Consider the following 18,190-nt stretch of genomic DNA (forward strand, 5'->3'; position numbering starts at 1 on the left):
ATGTAATTATAACTCCACATCTAACCAGAGCTTCTGATGCATACTAACAAATATTCTATTGAAATAAATCTTCAGAAACTCAAAAAGAAGGTTGCATAGGGAATCATTTGTTTATCCTTCATATGGTGACTGTTTTCTGTGAAATCCGTAGAATGAATGTGGTATATTGAGCATACACAGTAAGTGTGCAGATAAACATGTACATTGTTTAACTTCTTCTCAGTCACTTTAACTGTCTTGTATTTAGCAGTCACAAGAGCAAAACTGTTTAAAAAACTCACAATTTTCTCCAGAGATTCACCACGGGGTATGAGTAAGCCTCTAACTGAACGTGTTGATGCTGGCAGGCTACAACAGTTGCAAAGTGCTGCTCTTGCTGTGGCGAACCGCCTTTGAAGTGATGGAGAATTTATTCTTGCAAAGCCTAAAGGATGTCATGGTTTGCTGAGTCCAACATGTAACTATAGTGTGAGAAAATTGTTTCAGATTAGGTCTAAATTACGTGATGGGGAGAGGGGTTGCTTTCTAATCTAGGTCCTCATGTTACATGGTCATCTCAAATTTCACAACACAATGGTTATGATAAAAATTCAGGGGGTATACAATAGTGCATATGGGGATATTTGGGATGCATACATATTTCAACTGCCTCTGTTTTTTATCAGGCTGAGGTTGTGTTATAAAGTACATCATGAAAATTTAGATAAAATTAATAACTTTTGGCACTGGGTGATCCAACTCTTTTTTTCCCCCTCCATTGGTGTTCTACGGTATCTGCAGGTGATTATTCTGACTGCAGATAAGCGTGCATGACTTTACACAGAACAAAAAATACAGCAGAGACAAAACAAATTACATTTATAATGGTTGATAAACTGAAATGGGGCCACAAACTGTTTTCTGTTTCATGTTAAAAATGACCATGTGTAGGAGTTTTCACTAAATCCTGTTGTTGATTGTGCTGCTCTCAAACTGCACTCACAGTTTTGTTGTCGCTGTGAGGTATCTCATAGCTAAAGCGAGACAAGAAAGGAAGCAATTTGTGTTGCTTTAAAGCGTCACACCGTGCCATTCTTGTCTTTTGTACCTTCATCTGTCAGTTCTGCTTGGCATGTCGGAAATGCTGAATCCACCGTACAACTGAGCAGTCATGCATTGAATCCTTAAATTTTACATGTTCCATCTTGTTGGAGCTTTGCTTCCTTTCTACTGACACAGCCTCTCTTTCTGGTTGTGAGTCAGGAAGATTGAGAGGTTTGTTTGAGTCAGTTTGAACCTTCTCAGACACATTCGCATAAATGTGAAGTATTCTGAAATACATAACTTGCATGCCTTTCTGCTTGCTTGTGTATGCGTGTCAGTTGTATGATTGAAGCAGCGCTATTATTTTATTTTACATTAAAAAGTGATACTTCATTCAAAATCTGTCTTTATAGTATAAACACTTACCCCCTGTAGACTTCAAAGGGTCTGAAAAAGCTATAAAAAATTCATAGCTCACTCCTTCGTGAGGAATTGAGGCTGTAGTCAGCTTAGATTCACAGCAGCTGCAATGGATTCCAATAGGGACTGGTTTTCATTGTGGAAATAAAACATCCATAAAAACTTCTCAGTCCAATCCTGCAGCATAATCCACCTCACCACTACCGGTTTTATATCAAAATATGACTAGATATGCTGCTTCATAATCCTCATGCATGAACCTGTCAAGCTTACAAGTTTGCATCTGCATGTCTTTCCTGCTCATCCATTGGTCAGGAGAACCCTTTGAGCTCACTGCTCTGCCCGACCCTTCTGTTGAACAAGAATGGCTGACATTCACTGTAATGCATGTAGTGAAGAACCAAGAGGTAAAAAACTATCTGCCTTCATCCTTCTACTGTTTGAATGACATGCCTGTCAACCAATCAGTAAACTGATGACATCTGACCCACAGCAAGCTGAAGGGAAGGTGGGCTTGTCAGGCATTTATTTTGCTTATGTATAGACTAAGTGGTAGACCTTTGAAGTGCCTACTTGTGCGTGCAAAAACAGGAGATAAGAGCATGTAGGCCCCCCCTCCTCCTCCCGGTGATGTATCCTACCTTGGCAAATGCCAAAAGGATCAACCAGATGCTGAAACATCTGTGAGTTTAATTCATTGACTGGAAACTCCATATGGGGATTTTCCCTAGGTGGTATGGGTGAGAAATCATTAATCCTTTTTATTATTCATCATTTTTACATCTCAGTGCCTCCTCTCATATGGTCGCAGTTGCAAAGGCAAACACTTGACTTGTTGTCACATATGGTGGTACTCTGTTGATTCCAAACAGGCTACACTGAGGTGATTTCAGCAAACATACATTATTTTCTGCAGTTTCACCTTGACTTACTTACCACCAGATTTTATCAAAATTACCTTTAATTTTGTTGTGCTTTATAAATTGTGACATACAGCATTGTAGAGTACATCCCAGTTATAAATGGGAATAAACTGGTAAAAATACTGATTGATGGAAATCTCAGGGTACCATTTTAACTATACCAAACATTGTCTATGACACAACTTTATTAAGACAATCTATTTGAAATTATTCTTTTCAGCTTGGATTTGTAATAATTAGAGTAATAAGCATTGCCAAGTGTAGTAAAAGTGCAAAATTACAAATATAATGTCCCCATTAAACCAGTGTGTAATATTTTAATCTCTTCAGCAGTGCCAGAATGCATCATCTGGCTAAATTTCATCAAAATCAGACCTGTGGGGCTTGAAATACTCCAGCACCTGAGACATCATGTTCAGCGGTATCATGAACACTGCCTGATTAATGTTCCCCTTTGATTTCATTGTGTGGAAGACAAATAAATGTCACGCACGAGGGCACAACAAAATAAGAGACCTATCAAGTGAAAAAAGACGCCAAATAGATCTACATTAGACTACAGGCCCTTCTGGATTTTTGTAGATCTGATTTTTTTGGATGGCTCTTCATACCAGATACATAACTTTATACGAAATACAGATTAGGTGATAGATGGAAAATGATTTTTTATATATGCAAGGATGATTTTATGAATGAAGGCCTTCCTGGAAACATTTGACTATCGCTCTCAGGTCAGGAGCATTATAACAAATTATTGACAATTATATCACATCATTATATTGTTACTCATTTTTTTGGTGACCCCTGGAACTCTTCGGAGGATGGCTTAGGTCCCTGGCCACAAAGGCAAAAGTTGCTAGACTTGTCAAGTTACATTTCTTTAAATGCAAAAATAGCAGAATGTGTCAGTTTACAGGAATAGTTTTGACATTTTAGTTAATTTTTAGACGTGGGTTGCTCTAGACATAGCCAGGCTAGCTGTTTCTTCCTGTTTCCAGTCTTTATGCTAAGCTAAGATAACCAGATAATGGTCGCACTGGCATGAGAGATAGTATTCACCATTCTATATAAAATAAAATTTTATTGGCAAGCTGGACTTTTCTAATGTCAATCTGGATGTAACATTACTCTACAGAATAATACTTTCCATACTATAAGTGCCTTAAGAAATTCATTATCTAAAGGAAAACAGTCTGAAAAATGACTTACTACGGCATCATCTAAATGTGAACAAATTACGAGATCAAAGCAGAGCACTGTACATTACAAATCACCACTGCAGATGTTGCTGTTCCTTTATATTATAGATACTGTTTGGTATTTCACATATTTTTGTCCACCAACTACACAGAAAACAGTGAAAAAGGGATGGTGTCTGTATGCGAGCTCTGCAACTTGCACAACTTTTGTCATGTTTGTGATGAGATCATAACCCTGAGTAAGAAAAACAATGTTAACTTACTGTAATATTGCTGGCTTGCAGGCTCCCCTCCAGGTTGTGCTGACATGTATGGGCCCAAAGTGGTACAAAAATGGATCAAACTTCCAATCAATGTGTGGCCTTGTGAGACCCAGTTGACCAGTTAGTCCTCTGTTGTCAGTCCTGTTGGTCTTATTGGCAAGCTGTACTATCAGAAGACAGGTTTTGTTTAGGCTGACAATAGATTAAAAGGAATAAGCTGGACAGGGTTGATGAGCATGGATTCCTGAGTGTGCACTGGGCACTGTGCAGTTTACAATGCAGCAGGAGACAGGATATTGGCAGGTACATGAAAAGACTGTGAGATAACCAGGGCTGCACAGAGATCAGCCGATATTTAGAAACAGGTTTGAACAGTTGAAAATTAACATATATTAACAGTAGAAAGAAAATCTTTCATTCTGATTGATATCTAGTGCAAAGTAAATTGTGAGAACACCCTATGTCAGACAAAAAGTTGCTTTCAAATTATTTATTTTCTTTCTGCATGGAGCCAATCCAAGGTAATTTCTTTTGAGACTGCTCATTCTTCCATGCCAGCCGGCCACAGTGCAGCAGGAAAACATAGGAGACAGGAAGAAAACTGTGCAGCTGTGAAAATAGCTTGCAGAGGGAAGTGGTTAACAAAAACAAAGCAGTTCAGGAAGAGTGAGGATCAAAACACCCTCAGTCAGATATGAATGTTAGTGGGCAACATCATCTGCTTGCCCGTAGATGTGAATACTGCACTCTTTCTGCACTTGTTTATTTCAGTGCTGGGGATGTTATTGAAACCCTGCTATGCCAGCCCAAAAGGGAGTATTGGTTAGCTGTTCAGCTTGATATATATACCACCTTTGTTCACAACTATTTTTGTGGAGGTCCATAAGAAAATATTCATTTTCACTGACCCATAAGGTTTTATCCTTTCATTTGCTGAATTTGATTAAAATAAAAACAAACCATTGTTTGTTCAGCTATGGAGGAACTGGGGGTTGGGGTTGGGGCTGGAGGATACAGTAATAATAAGAACTATGACAACAACGACAACAAAATATAGAGTTGTATCTGCAGGCTGAATTGTGGGTCATACAAGGTTAAAAGTTCTGTTAAGGTGGGCACTAGAAATGTATACATTTTAAAATCTTGAAATTAATTCTGTAGCTAACAAGTCACCAGGGAATAATGTGATCTCTTTTAAAACCCTGATGTCAGAATTGTGTGTGAATACAAGTACAGGAACTGTAATGAGCACGGGCTCTAACTGACAGGGGCTCTCATTTGGATCATTTATGCTAGCAATAGACACAATCATTGTACAACAAGGCACTGATTCATTTCTAAAAATTGCTAATTTCAGATCTTATTTTAGATATTTTATGTCATGAATTTGTTTTACCAACTATACAATCTTCCTCCACCTTCTTTCATTCTACAAAGTATGCATTGTTATTTTTTGAAAGCAGTTCTTACACTGTCTGGGGTCAGAGAACATATTTTCCTCTTCATTAGGTTAATTAAACTGAGAAAACAGGTCCAACTAATTTTGCCACATTTCTAATATAAATGTTTCCTCTGGGCATAAAAACAACAATGTTACATTTTAGTGAAATTTCTACTTGTTTAGACACAGTGTGAGTGCTTATTCAAGCTAATGTTGGATAAGATTTTATTCTATCAAATAAACAGCATCATGCTCCACAGACTCACTCCTCTCTCCCTGTCTCTTTCTCTCTCATCTCTCTTTAAGTCTTGCTACCTCTCTTTCTGCCACTGTTCCTTGGCTCACTTCTTATCAGACATGTTCAGCTGTCGGTTGAGCGTCCACAGAGAGTCACAGTCAGCGTACCGGGCTACTTGGCAATGGCTGAAGCTTTTAATTTTTTTATACTTTCCAATATTTCCAATATCTTTCTACTCCAGTAATTTCCCCTTCACATTTCTCCCCACCTTTGCATAGGTGACCCGTGTCTAAAATAATTGACAGGTGCACACACTAACTATAAGCGTGTCTATGGATTTTCATGGTAATTCCTTTCTGCTTCATCACGTCCCCCATTAGAGGTTGTGTTTGCCTTCATGCTAAAGCTGAGATGACCTCACTGAATCTGTGTCTAACATGGATGAGAGGGTTTGGGTGTAGGGTAGGCAGATGGTTAAATGTCTTTTTAATAACTAAGCAGTCAATAATTGCAGATAATCAAAACGTCTGTTATGACAGACCTAAAATTGACTGTAATAATATGTTTTATTTGCCTTTGTTATGCTGAGCTTTTCTTGACAGGCAGGTTACAATATAAACTTATAAAAGACAAAAGGAAAGTAAAGAAAATAAGGCTAAGAGCCTACAGCTATGCTACTAGCGCTGTGATAAATACTGCACTTAGGCACAACAGCGCCTTGAGCTAAATACTAACATCAGCATGCTCAAATGGACATAATATCATTGCTAACATAATGTGAAGACTATCTTAGTTCAGTGTGTTAACAATGCTAACACTTTCTAATTTGCACCAAAAACACAAAGTACAGCTGAGGCTGATTGGAAAGTCCTTAGTCTTGCAGATATTTGATCAGAAACCAAATTGGACAAACTGAAATTTTGACCTGATGACAGCGATAGAAGAGAAGAGTTAAGGTATCATCAAAGTGATTGCAATTCATCCTAATGGGGACATGAATGTCTGTAACTAAATAACATGGCAATCTGACCAATATTTTTTGAGATATTTCACCCACAATCAGAAACATGCAGCTCCTGGTGGCGCTAGATGACAACTCAGGAGATCACCAAAGTCATTAGGATTTATCCTCCGGGAACCATAAGTGTCTGAAAACTGAAAAAAACTGAACGACAATCCATAGTGAGATATTTCAGTGTATCAAAGTGGTAAACTTGAAGGACTGACACTGTTGTCCTTTGCACCACAATGCTAAAAAGATTACCAATGTCAGTTTAAAGGACTATGCACTATTTTTGATCTTGCATAACACCATCCATTTGTTGTCCAGTACAGAATACACTGTGAGTGTTAGATGCTTTTATATAGCACCAGTACTCTGTTGTCAGGTTCATGTCAAATCAAAAGTTCTCATATCAGCTGCCAACTGAGAGAATAGGTTTACATCAACTTCCTAATGATAATTACAAGCAGCATTGTGAGATTCTCTGCAGGCTCTGGTGTCTCTGAAAAGCATCACAAATTGCTCAAATTGTGAAAGATTGTCACAACACATTGCATCCACCGATGAGCAGTCAAAGGCATTTAAGATCGACATTAATTTTTACATTCACACAAACATATGAAAGGAACAAGCACTTTTACTTGACACCCTCTGGTTTGACATAGATGTTGCAGAAACTGACAGATGACACTATGAAATATGTGAGACAGGTGTTAGACAACTGTAAATGAAATGTCATGCTAACTGTTTGATTGCAGATATTTAAAGATGTGTTAATGCAATCTGTGTGCATCACTACTTGTTTTAATCACCTTTCTGGGTGCTGCTTTTGAGGTAGGCTTGTTTTGTGTTTGCTGGAGAGCAACCCTTTCAGCTGTGAAATGCTGATGAGGGTTTGAACACAATTGATTGTCATGATGCAACTGGGGAAAATAAGGCTCTGGTTTATGTTGTTCTGATTTGTTGAACATATTTTTTCTAATCAGTGCAAGAAATAAGTTTTGTGATATTTGTGAACCCTGCCAGTATTCTTGAGTACCTTTTGAATGATGAAGCCAGACAATTTTATTTCCAAGGTTTAGCAAAATAATAACTTTATGTACTGTTTACAGCAGACATATTTGGTTATAAAGTGCTAATGTGTTGCTGACTGACTGTTCTTGTCTATATATATGCCAAACTATGAAAAGAAAACCCCCCAAAATGACAACAAACTAGACTAAATTTTAATGAAGAATGCGACCATCATCGCGCTGGATGAGCTGATGAAGCTGCTCATCAATAATCTCCTTCTAATTTTTTCAGAGCAGTGTTCCAGCAGCACCGGAGGGTCCGTGGCTATCTCGCTGCTTCAGCGCACAGCAGACCCACAGGGACGGACCCATTAACAGAGATCTGTTTATACTGCCTCACCTCAATTTCAGCGCATTCCTCCTGACTAATGTCAGCCATGTTTAACAACCACCTGTGTTATCACATGTATACACAGATAGAAGGCACCAGCAGCAAAATCAATCAAGTACAGAACTTGTGTCAATTGCCAGATAAAAGTGGAAACATGACATTTGGAAAACACTAAGTTCAGATGTGATAAAACCATGTGAATCTGGACGGTTTGTGTTCTTTGACAATGGGTGAATCTTTCAACTGTTCTCACTGAAGAACCAAAACTACATGTCTGAATTTAGTGATCTGTTAAATGTAATTATTTTGGCTACAGCAAATACACTTCTGAGGGAAATTAAATTCTGCTCTGGTTACATTTTTAAGAAACATGATCAGGAAATTTTGTAAAGTAACTGACAATGTTTTTGCAAAACGTTAATTGTCAGTGAAATGTTCACTTTTGTTTTAAAACAAAAGGTTGTGAACTAATATTTTTCCTCATAGTATTTGCTGACAAAATTAACACGGCCATAAATGTAGCCGTTCCTACACTCACCTGTGAACATAATTTAGGCAGAAAACACAATCTAATCAGGAAAACAAATTACTATTATATAAAAGTGATTTTTAGGAGACAGGGTTGATAGTGCGTGTGGTCAGGATGGACAACTCTGACTGACCACCTGAGGTGCAGTGCTCAGGAGGAATAATCAAGTTAGTACGTTTAATTGTTAAAAAAAAATACAACCACACTAACAATGGCTCAAATAAAAACAATATCTGATCAAACTGACTATGAAAAAATACATTTTCACTGAAGACATTTTGACATGTAGAAAAAGCAGAGCTTAAAAAAAAAAAAAAAAGATGACTTTATTCTGTGTAGCTGCTTCAGTTTCGGGGTCCTGGTATTGTGTCATGACTCACACATACCCGAAGGTATAACCTTGATGGTATTTTTTACAGCATTCTGTCCAAATGTCAGGCACTGACTGCTTGAAAAACCTGTCTGGTAATGTAACAAGAATCAGCTGTCATTTCAATGTCTAAGCAAAGCTGTCACCATATTGCTTGACTGAGGTATTCACAGTAAATAGGAGTGTGTGTTCCTGTGTTGTGAAGGAAGCTGTTCAGTAGTAGTCTTATCTGAGTCTGTGTAAGACACTGTCCACCCCATTCAAAATGGCAGACAAGGGCCATGTTGTAGTGTAAAACATACAACTGTCAAGGTTTCAGAATATATATGTACTCTGTGTGTGTGTGTGTGTATGTGTGTGTATTTATATATATTAGGCCTGTCAGCATTAACGTGTTAATTACGATGAGATTAAAGATTGAGCATAACGCATTATTTATTTTTATTTATTTTTAAATCATGTACTGCCAAAGATTCATTATTTTACACCGTCACTGGAGCTGTTTCAAAAGATTCTACAGCGCTACTTTCTAGAGTCTTTGGCTGCTACTATTTTGACCCTTGGACGCACCCTTACTTGTTGTCATGCTGCCACAGACACTTCCGACAAAGATTTTATATGGCGGAGCAAGATACTTCGTGGCAAGTCATGACTATGGGAGCAAAAGGGGGACGGTTGCTGTCTGCATAAAGGGGCATGTTGGGAGCCCTAAAGTGTTTAAATGCAATGCCTGAATCGTCGTTGGTGAAGCTTGAATGAGTTGGAAAAAAAAAACATACCCGGAGTTCGTCTACAGATAAATAAATTATCAGATATCTTGATGATTACATATAAATAAATTATCAGATATCTTAATGATTACACGTCAGACATGCTAACGTTAGCTTCTAGTTCAGACAAACTGATTGTTATGTGTTGTCAAGCAAGAGAAAACGGTTCAAAAATGCAAAATAATAGAATTTTAATCATATGATAAAACATGCAATTAATTGCAATTAACCATTGAAATTCAGCGATAAATCGAGATTAAGAAAAAAATAATCGTTTGATAGTGTGTGTGTGTGTGTGTGTGTGTGTGTGTGTGTGTAACCTGGTCTTAGTGTTTTGTCTTGAGGAGAAAATAGAACTCTTCCATCTGAAGCTATTACCTGTTGTAACATAGACAAAACTGGAGCATGTCATATTACAACAAATGAGTTTCTTTCAGATAAAATGAAGACAGAAACACAAGCTGCTGCTCTTCATGCTTGAAAGACATTTGCTCAACCTACTCATTTGTGAATATTGGTGGATATGACAGACCGACTGTCTGTAATAACTAATAAATCCTGTAGAGCTTTTAGATGCTAAAGCATTGATTGTTTGTGCACTAAATATTTCATGGAGCTCTTTGGAAATGTGTGACGCAGACAGGTGGTAGTCGGAGGATACCAGGAAACATGGGGGACATTTTCAGCACCAGAATAGGATGTTAACCATGTGACTCATGTCCCCAGCACTCTTTTACATTCATTATCTCACTACATGTCAAACACAGCCAGAAGCAGCAGCAAAGAAGCCATTAAGCCTTATCTATTATTGAACAGTCGTAGACCTTCTAATGGTGGAAAATCGCTGACACCAAGATTTTTTTCAAAATCGTATAATTTAACATCTATCCCAGCTTCAAAAGAAAATAAAACACACACACACACACACACACACACACACACACACTAAACAGAACTGTTTTCATGAGATTTATATCTTGAGCAGTCAGTGGTTTGGTTTAATCTCTTCTCCCTGTTGGTCTGTGTTGTGAGTAGCATAGTTAGAGTTGTTTAGCCATGTGACAACTCTGTCTGCACCCTCTGGATATTTCTATTCTATGCACTGCAGTAGTGACATTATTATTTCATGTGAACAAAGACATTGAGAAGACAGAGATGGCTGCCCTTTCACCAATAACTACAGAGGTTGCGATGCGGTTCCACTGTCTGATCTAATGCGAGTCTGTGGGTTCACTGCATTAATGTGACCATTCAGTGGAAGCCTTTCTCAGGCCTCTATGAGCCGCTGTGTATTTCCTGACCATTTAGGCTGACAAGCAGAGACACTTGGAGAGAGTCAGGAGGAGTTGCACACTCATCATGGAGGAGTCTCACAGCACAAGATGATTCTGTGGTGAGTCACAAGAGACCTTTGCAGTAGCCCCCACAAGTTAGAGAGGTCTGCAGTGGCATTCTTAATTTCTAGTGTGTTTTACAGCAATTTAAATTCTGAGAACTGTTTGTGTATATGGTCAGACAGGGATAGTTTTCTACTAAAACCTACTCTAAACACTGCACTTATGGAATCCTGTTTTTCGATTCACTTCACTTAAATTTTATTTATATTGCACCAAATCATAACTCTTTTCAGGATTGACATCATATAAATCTCTGACAAGAAGACAAATCTAGTTGAAAGAACAATCTGGGTCATAACAGGTTAATTTAGTAGGTGTTCTGGAGATGCTGATCATATCACACGACCCACTTATCACAGACTTGTAGATGTTTTCAGCCACAATGGGTGACAAGTGCTTAAGGTATTCAGAAAAAAGCTCATGTGATCTGATAGAAAGTTCCAGAACAGCTGCTAAATAGACTTAACTTTGCAACTTCCTGGGCGACACAAAGCAATGACGATTTTTAATCATCATCACTGTTACAAAAACACACATTTTCAACACAAACTTTGATTCATATTTGTTTATTAACATTTGTATTCACAAAATCCAGATGGAAAATAAGTTTTATAAATTTTTTTCTACCAGTGTAATTTTGTGACTTTAACTTCCCATCAACAAATTTGTAGAAATAAAGGTTTCATCCAAATGAGGTGGGGTTGTATCATTTTAGCAGTCCTTATAACAGTCTAATTCAGACTGAGGCTGTTAATGTTTTTGTGTTTACTTGGCTGAGTGTGTGGCAAATTGGTTGGCCTTGCTGCATTCACAAGTTTATGTTTTTTTTGTTTTTTTTTCTCTGGAGGACCCGTGGTGTTACGATGAGGGAGAGGAGGCCTGTCCCTGGAGTTAAATAACCAGCTTAAATGGAGGGATCGCACCTCGGGTCTCCTGTGTAACTAATGAGAAGGCAATACCAAAAGTGCTGTGAAAAGCCTGTGAACAGAGCTGACTGGTGTAAGGTGAGAGCTAATCAGAGCCTTTCCATGCTCTGACAACCCTGTATGCCTCCAACAATTACAATACCAAGGATTAGAGAGTTGCACAAAAAAGCACACAATATGTCAAACTGCAATCATTAAATGATGGTTCCTCTTGGTTGCCTCTGCCAAAAATCACATGGTGCATTTTTATGCAAATGCAGGTTTGTTGTAGCCCTGCCTCTAGCATAAATTTCATCTGTGTTTGAATGGTTATTTTTGATGTCATGGAGCAGGAATTCTCAACATTGGTTTCACTGGGAGAGGACAGACAGATAACCCAAAGAAATGCCAACAATCAACATAATGTATAGTATATAATCAATAAAAACATCATCAACATAATAATGCTTACCAATGCCTATATATTGAGCTGAAGACTGTCTTAACACCTTGATATGCAGCTCATCAGCAGAAAAGTTCTACTTGTTGAAACAAAGCTAACTTTTGTGCGCCTTGAGCAACACAATATTTCATTTGCCTTTATATTTTCACACAACCTTCTCCCAGACAATCTACAGTACATTAACATGGTTTTCATTCTGACTCAAGTCTGCTGCTTTGACTCTCTAAGACAAAACCATCATTTGGTTTGGCCTGAGTCATTAATGAGATGACTCCCAGATCAATTCTTATCGACTGAAGGCCTCCATTCTTGGCTTGTAAGACATTACTGTTGTTCCATTATCCCTTAATTATACTGAAGGCAGAGCACGGCTGGGGTGGCTCTAGTACAGGGCAAAATCAGATGAGCCAAGGTACTAATCATAGCTTCTAACACCCATGGCCTGGGGTGTTACTGCCTTTACTGTTGTAGTCTAATGGATTCCTTAGCAAACAACAGTATTTGTTAAAAGCATCACAGGCTTGCTTAATGGCAAGAGAATGGAAAGGTACTCCCTTAAAATTTTTGCGCTTTGTGGAGAGTTGAATATTTTTCGGGAACAAATCAGGATACATGAAAAAGCAATAGTGATATGAAATTGGCATAGTGATTGCAGCTGAGCCCTTGAACATTTTCTAATGAGAAATACTACTGTTTTATGCAGTGGGTGGCTTGGGGAGAGTACGACTCAACAGAGATCATTGCCTCTCCTGCAGATAATTTATTAAAAGTAAGAAAATACACAAATCTAGTTACCACTGCCTCTTGCTGCATATGCTATCTGTTTGTGAGGTCTTTTTTTTTAAATTTAATTAAATTTTTTTGTCACACTGACAAAAGGACACCACTTTCTTCCTAGGTGAGCAATATTAGTATTAGCGTAGTGCAGTATCGCAATATTGACAGTAATTAACTTGACGTCATGGTCCAATAGTTAAGTTCACTCTGCATGCGTCAGTGTGCTGTGTGGGTCTGTACCTTCTCAGTGCAAATGCAATGACTGTACAGCAGATATGTGCTGCAATTAATAACAGGTAACAGGTTTGACCATTGCTGTGGCCTCGATAAAAGTTGAGCGTTCCTGGAGCCCTGCAAGGACCGATTTAATCAGCTCGTATTATTCAGCGATGGCTAGCTACTGTTCTCTAAAGGTCCATGTTCCCTGCACTTTCTGAGAAGGAATCAAGAAGTGACTGCACTTTCAAGAGTGACCAATTAACATGCAGAACAATGGTCCTGAGCACCATACTGGCTTGATTTCTCTTTCACGTCTGTAACTGCTCTAAACTGCTTTTTAAAAGCACAAGAGCACTTCACTTAAATCTGATGCTTGGTTTTAGGAACTCAGCGAGTGAGACATTTATTTTTACTTTTAGTCATGCTCGTGGTGTGACTTACATCAGTAACTATTTAACTATTGGTTAGCTGCCTTGATTTTCATGACCATTTCTCATAACTTTATGTATAGATTTAATAGTATTGTTTCCTTGTTTTCTTTTAACTGAAGCAGCACAAATTCCTACAAATAATTGATTGACTCATTTATGCCCTCACACTTGATCAATCATAGCTTAAGACAAAATTAAAAGTCTAATTAAAATCAAAGATCAATTTCAACCTGCCAATATAAATAGGTAAGACCACATTGTAGTCTTCTCTGTGGAAAATAATTATAGAGTTATGCATATACTTTATGCCTTTGAGTTGATGGCAGACGTGTCTGGAGGTCAGAGCTGGAAGATGGAAGATGTAAGATGGAGGGAGAGGGTGCTGGTCCTTCCTGTCAGAGATAAGACAGCCAAGAATGATGGGGCCAAATGGCAGGAGAAGAGAAAAGGGCAAATTATCTGATATACCAGCGGCTTCGAATTCAATGTGAATACCAGCAGGGAATAAACAAGATACTACTACCCTTCTGGCACACTGGATGGAGGGCCAACACTTTAACCTTTACCTTTTTTCACAGTTGGAGGTGACTGTTCCCTTTTGTGCTGTGATATTTTCAGCACGTGGGATGTAACTGATTTCTGCTGTAAGATGAGATAAAAATGAAAAAAAATAAAGAAAAAAAGCACATCATACATGATGCTTGATGCCCTTTATCAAACAACAGCACATGCAGCGATAAAAGAAACCATCGCACTTCAGTTACTTGACTGACGTCTCAATTATGATGGCTTTTTCTCTGAGGACTAAAATGCATACAGGTGAATGCAGCTTAGTCAGCTTGAGGCTTTCATCATGTCATTAGATCATTTAGATATCTTGCAATGTGCAAAATATTATTCTTCTTGAAACAGCATAGATACAATCACTTTCTAATGGACACATTCAGATCCGGTTATGCATTCCTCTTCCATTTTTCTTCACAACATCCACAGATACTGTAATGAGCAAATGCATGCTCAAATATGGATTTTCTCATATGATTTTAAGTTTTCTGAATCCCTCAGCAGATTACTTTGTCCTCCTTCTCCTCCTGTCACGGTGATGATCCCTGTTGGTGTCTGACAGACGATACAACCTGGCGTTTGACCTCTGAGAGTGTTTCTCTTATGTGTGTGAGTGTGAGCTGACAGCAGCTCAATGCCGGTGTGAGCGGCCTGCCTGTGGAGGAGAAAGAGAGAAAAAGATAGAGGGGACTGCTGCTTCACTGCAGATTAGTTCCTTACCAAAGCAGCTATCTATAGCAACAGGCTCATCAGCTGTCAGCGAAAACCTCCGCACACTATTCCTGTCCAAATTAATTTAATGAAACCTGTCTCACTTCTCCCAGTATAATCTGTGGCTTCCCCTCTTTTTTTATATGCTCCTGTCCATTTCAGCAGTCTCTTTGTGGCCTATCATCAATTTTCTTTTTCTCAGTCACTGTTAATCATCGACTTGGACCAAGACTCACCTGTTTTTCTTGCTTTGTTGTTCCTGTGGGTGATTTTTATTGGCTCTTCAGTGGCTTTGTAAGCAATCCAAACATTCACAGACATGAAAGACAATGATTAATGTGGAAAATATCTCTGATTCTCTCTGGCCAGACATCTCCACTGTACTACATTAGAAAATGAGCCACATAAATTTGAAGACAGTAAAGTATATAAGAATTAATAAAAAGGAAAGAAATGTCAAAGTGGTAAGCCATGTTTGCTTGGAGCTATGGCAGGCTTTGATAACATCTCTTCACTAATGTTCAGTCTGTTTCCTTTTTCAGTTTAACACACAAAGTACTGTAATAGCATCTGCTTAATCTCTAGCTATTATTGAAATGAAATTTACTTCCCAAGGTTTCCAGAATTTACTTTCCTTGCAATGTAACACTGTGACGCTTACCAGTAGAACATATGCTTTAGAAATTGTTAGCTTTGTTATTCTTACTTTTATTATAATTAATATTATTATTATTATTATTAAGGAGCATGAGCCTGTATTTGGTGGTAATACAAAGCTAACTGAAGCAAAATTATAACACACCATTACTAAGTGCAACAATATACCTGTTGAGACTTTGCTAAAATAACTTGGCAAAAACCTGACTCAATAGCAAGGTAACAATTGGTTAAAATCAAGAAATAGAATGGCACATTCTGTAAGTGCTAAATCCTGATGCATTGAATACAATTCTCTTTTGAAGAAATGACTATGGCTCACATCAAACCACCATCGCCTGCAATTTACTTGAGGCTGAATACCAGACTGAAATAAGCAAAGCTTTAAATTGCTACGGAGGAAATGGCATGAAGGGGGAAAAAAATATGAAATGCAAGGTGATGATTGCTCAAGCTGAATAGATGTGAGTAATTTAAATCCCCTGTTACTTTCTATTACAAGATGTCACTGAAGCTGGCTGTCTCCCTCACTGCTGTGCTTCCACCCAACGAGTTCAGCCCCACTCAAGCTGAGTTCCAGGAAGAACATCTGATCTATCTATTCAGATACAACAACTAGCAGCCAGGGAGGTGTTTACTGAAAGCCAGCATGACTTCACATCACTTCTGATCAGTGGAGGACGGTGTATGTGACAAACTGCATTCATGCTGCTGCCCTCAGGTCCCCATCAGTAGCATGATGTCTCGTAACCCACTCGTAGACCCTTAGGCATCAAAACATGATTTGATTCATGAGCTATCGCTGGAGAGATTATTTGTTATCAATCAACAATAATAAACCAGAAGGCACAAGATATCAATTTCTAAGGAACATTTGATGCACACACTGGCTGTAAAGACACATTTCCTAGCTACTTATGTGGGCACCAAGAACGAGCTGGGGTCTTTGTGTATTAGGATCACAATCCCTTTGGGTATAACTGATACTGACAGAAAATTCAGTGCTCTCCTGCTCACAGAGCTTTTCCCACAGTGCCTTCCTTTTCTAGTGCTGACCGGGCTTACCTTAGCACAGCGTGTTTTTTTGTCTGCCTGATAAAAGCTGATAAAAGCGCAAACACAATAAGCACTGGATGAGATTACAGTGAACCCTGCTCTGTCTTATTGAAATTATGTTTAAATATTTCCAATGTGTTTTACTAATTGCATTTTTAAAAAAAAATGTTCTTTAGGGGAGCTGGAGACCCTATTCAACAGCTCAAAAAGACTGTTTTACCACCTTGATACCTTGATGAATTTTGAAGGATTTTGAACTAACCTTTGAGTAACTGAAGTCATTTGAATTCTGCTGATTTCTGCAACTTTTCTCCAGTATAGAAAGTAATGCCACAAGCAACTCGTAAGAAAACCACTTTGGTTAGAGAAGTTATTATTAATAGTTATTTTTAGAAGTAAAGTCACTTTCATTATTTCATTACATAAGTTTTTTGAGTAATTGGCTTATTTGCTTTCTTGTAGCCTGCCAGCTCTATCCAAAGTTTACTAAATCAACCCACCAGATTCTATGTCGCTTTATAAATCTGCAAAAGAAATGAAGTGTAAAAACAACACATTGGGGTTTTATGGAGCATTATGTGCTGGACTATCCCTTGGCTGTGCTGGTTGCCAAGCAACCTCACAGTGATAACAACAATCCAGGAAGTTGCTGCATTCTGTCAAGAATTAGCACATAACCCCCATAAACCCTCAACTGGTGATTTTAACACTTATATATTCAAGCTTTTGTACCAATTAAACAAACAAGATGTAATTATACAGTGGAAATAAAAATGGATGTAGAGTTGGAAGCGGAAGAGCTTAAACCTGTATTTGACTCCACTGGTTGCAAAAAGAAGTCCGATTGTAAGTCTGTGGAAAAATTATACTTCTCACCTGATTTTTTACCTCAGTAAATGTTTTCCTGATGGGTTTATGGTTTTAATCACTAGTTACAAGTCTTCTTCATAAAACGTGTTAATTTTTAAAATTATGGTCCCATTTAGAGGAAAATAGACGATAAAGCAGAGTATGCATTAGTATGTTGCTACCGTGTGACTGGCAGACCGTAACACACAGACTGCCTGCTTTAAGATAACTGGCACACATACAATTTCAATTTTGAAATTTCTATTCTATTGTGTTTCATTCACAAAATGATCATTTCACAAAAAAGTTTGTTCTTATTGTTAATTTAATACTCATAATAGTCCTCAGCTGAAGCAGACATTCATGCACCTACCCTGACAGCTGGTTCATGTGTGTGATTTGATCCACCGCATCTTAACTAAAGTGTTTCTCTTTTACTGTAATTTGAAAGGTATCCACACTGTGAAAACTGAATGACTGGTACTAACAGAAGGAAGATATCATGTATGGAACAGTGCATTTGTTTCAATTCATCTGGTTGTGGAGAAGGGAAACTGCATGGACATCCTCAGTTTTCA

Source organism: Trachinotus anak, unplaced genomic scaffold, assembly GCF_046630095.1.
Source record: "Trachinotus anak isolate AG129_WGS33_773 ecotype Australia unplaced genomic scaffold, CSIRO_AGI_Tana_v1 ptg000032l, whole genome shotgun sequence".
Classification (NCBI taxonomy): domain Eukaryota; kingdom Metazoa; phylum Chordata; class Actinopteri; order Carangiformes; family Carangidae; genus Trachinotus; species Trachinotus anak.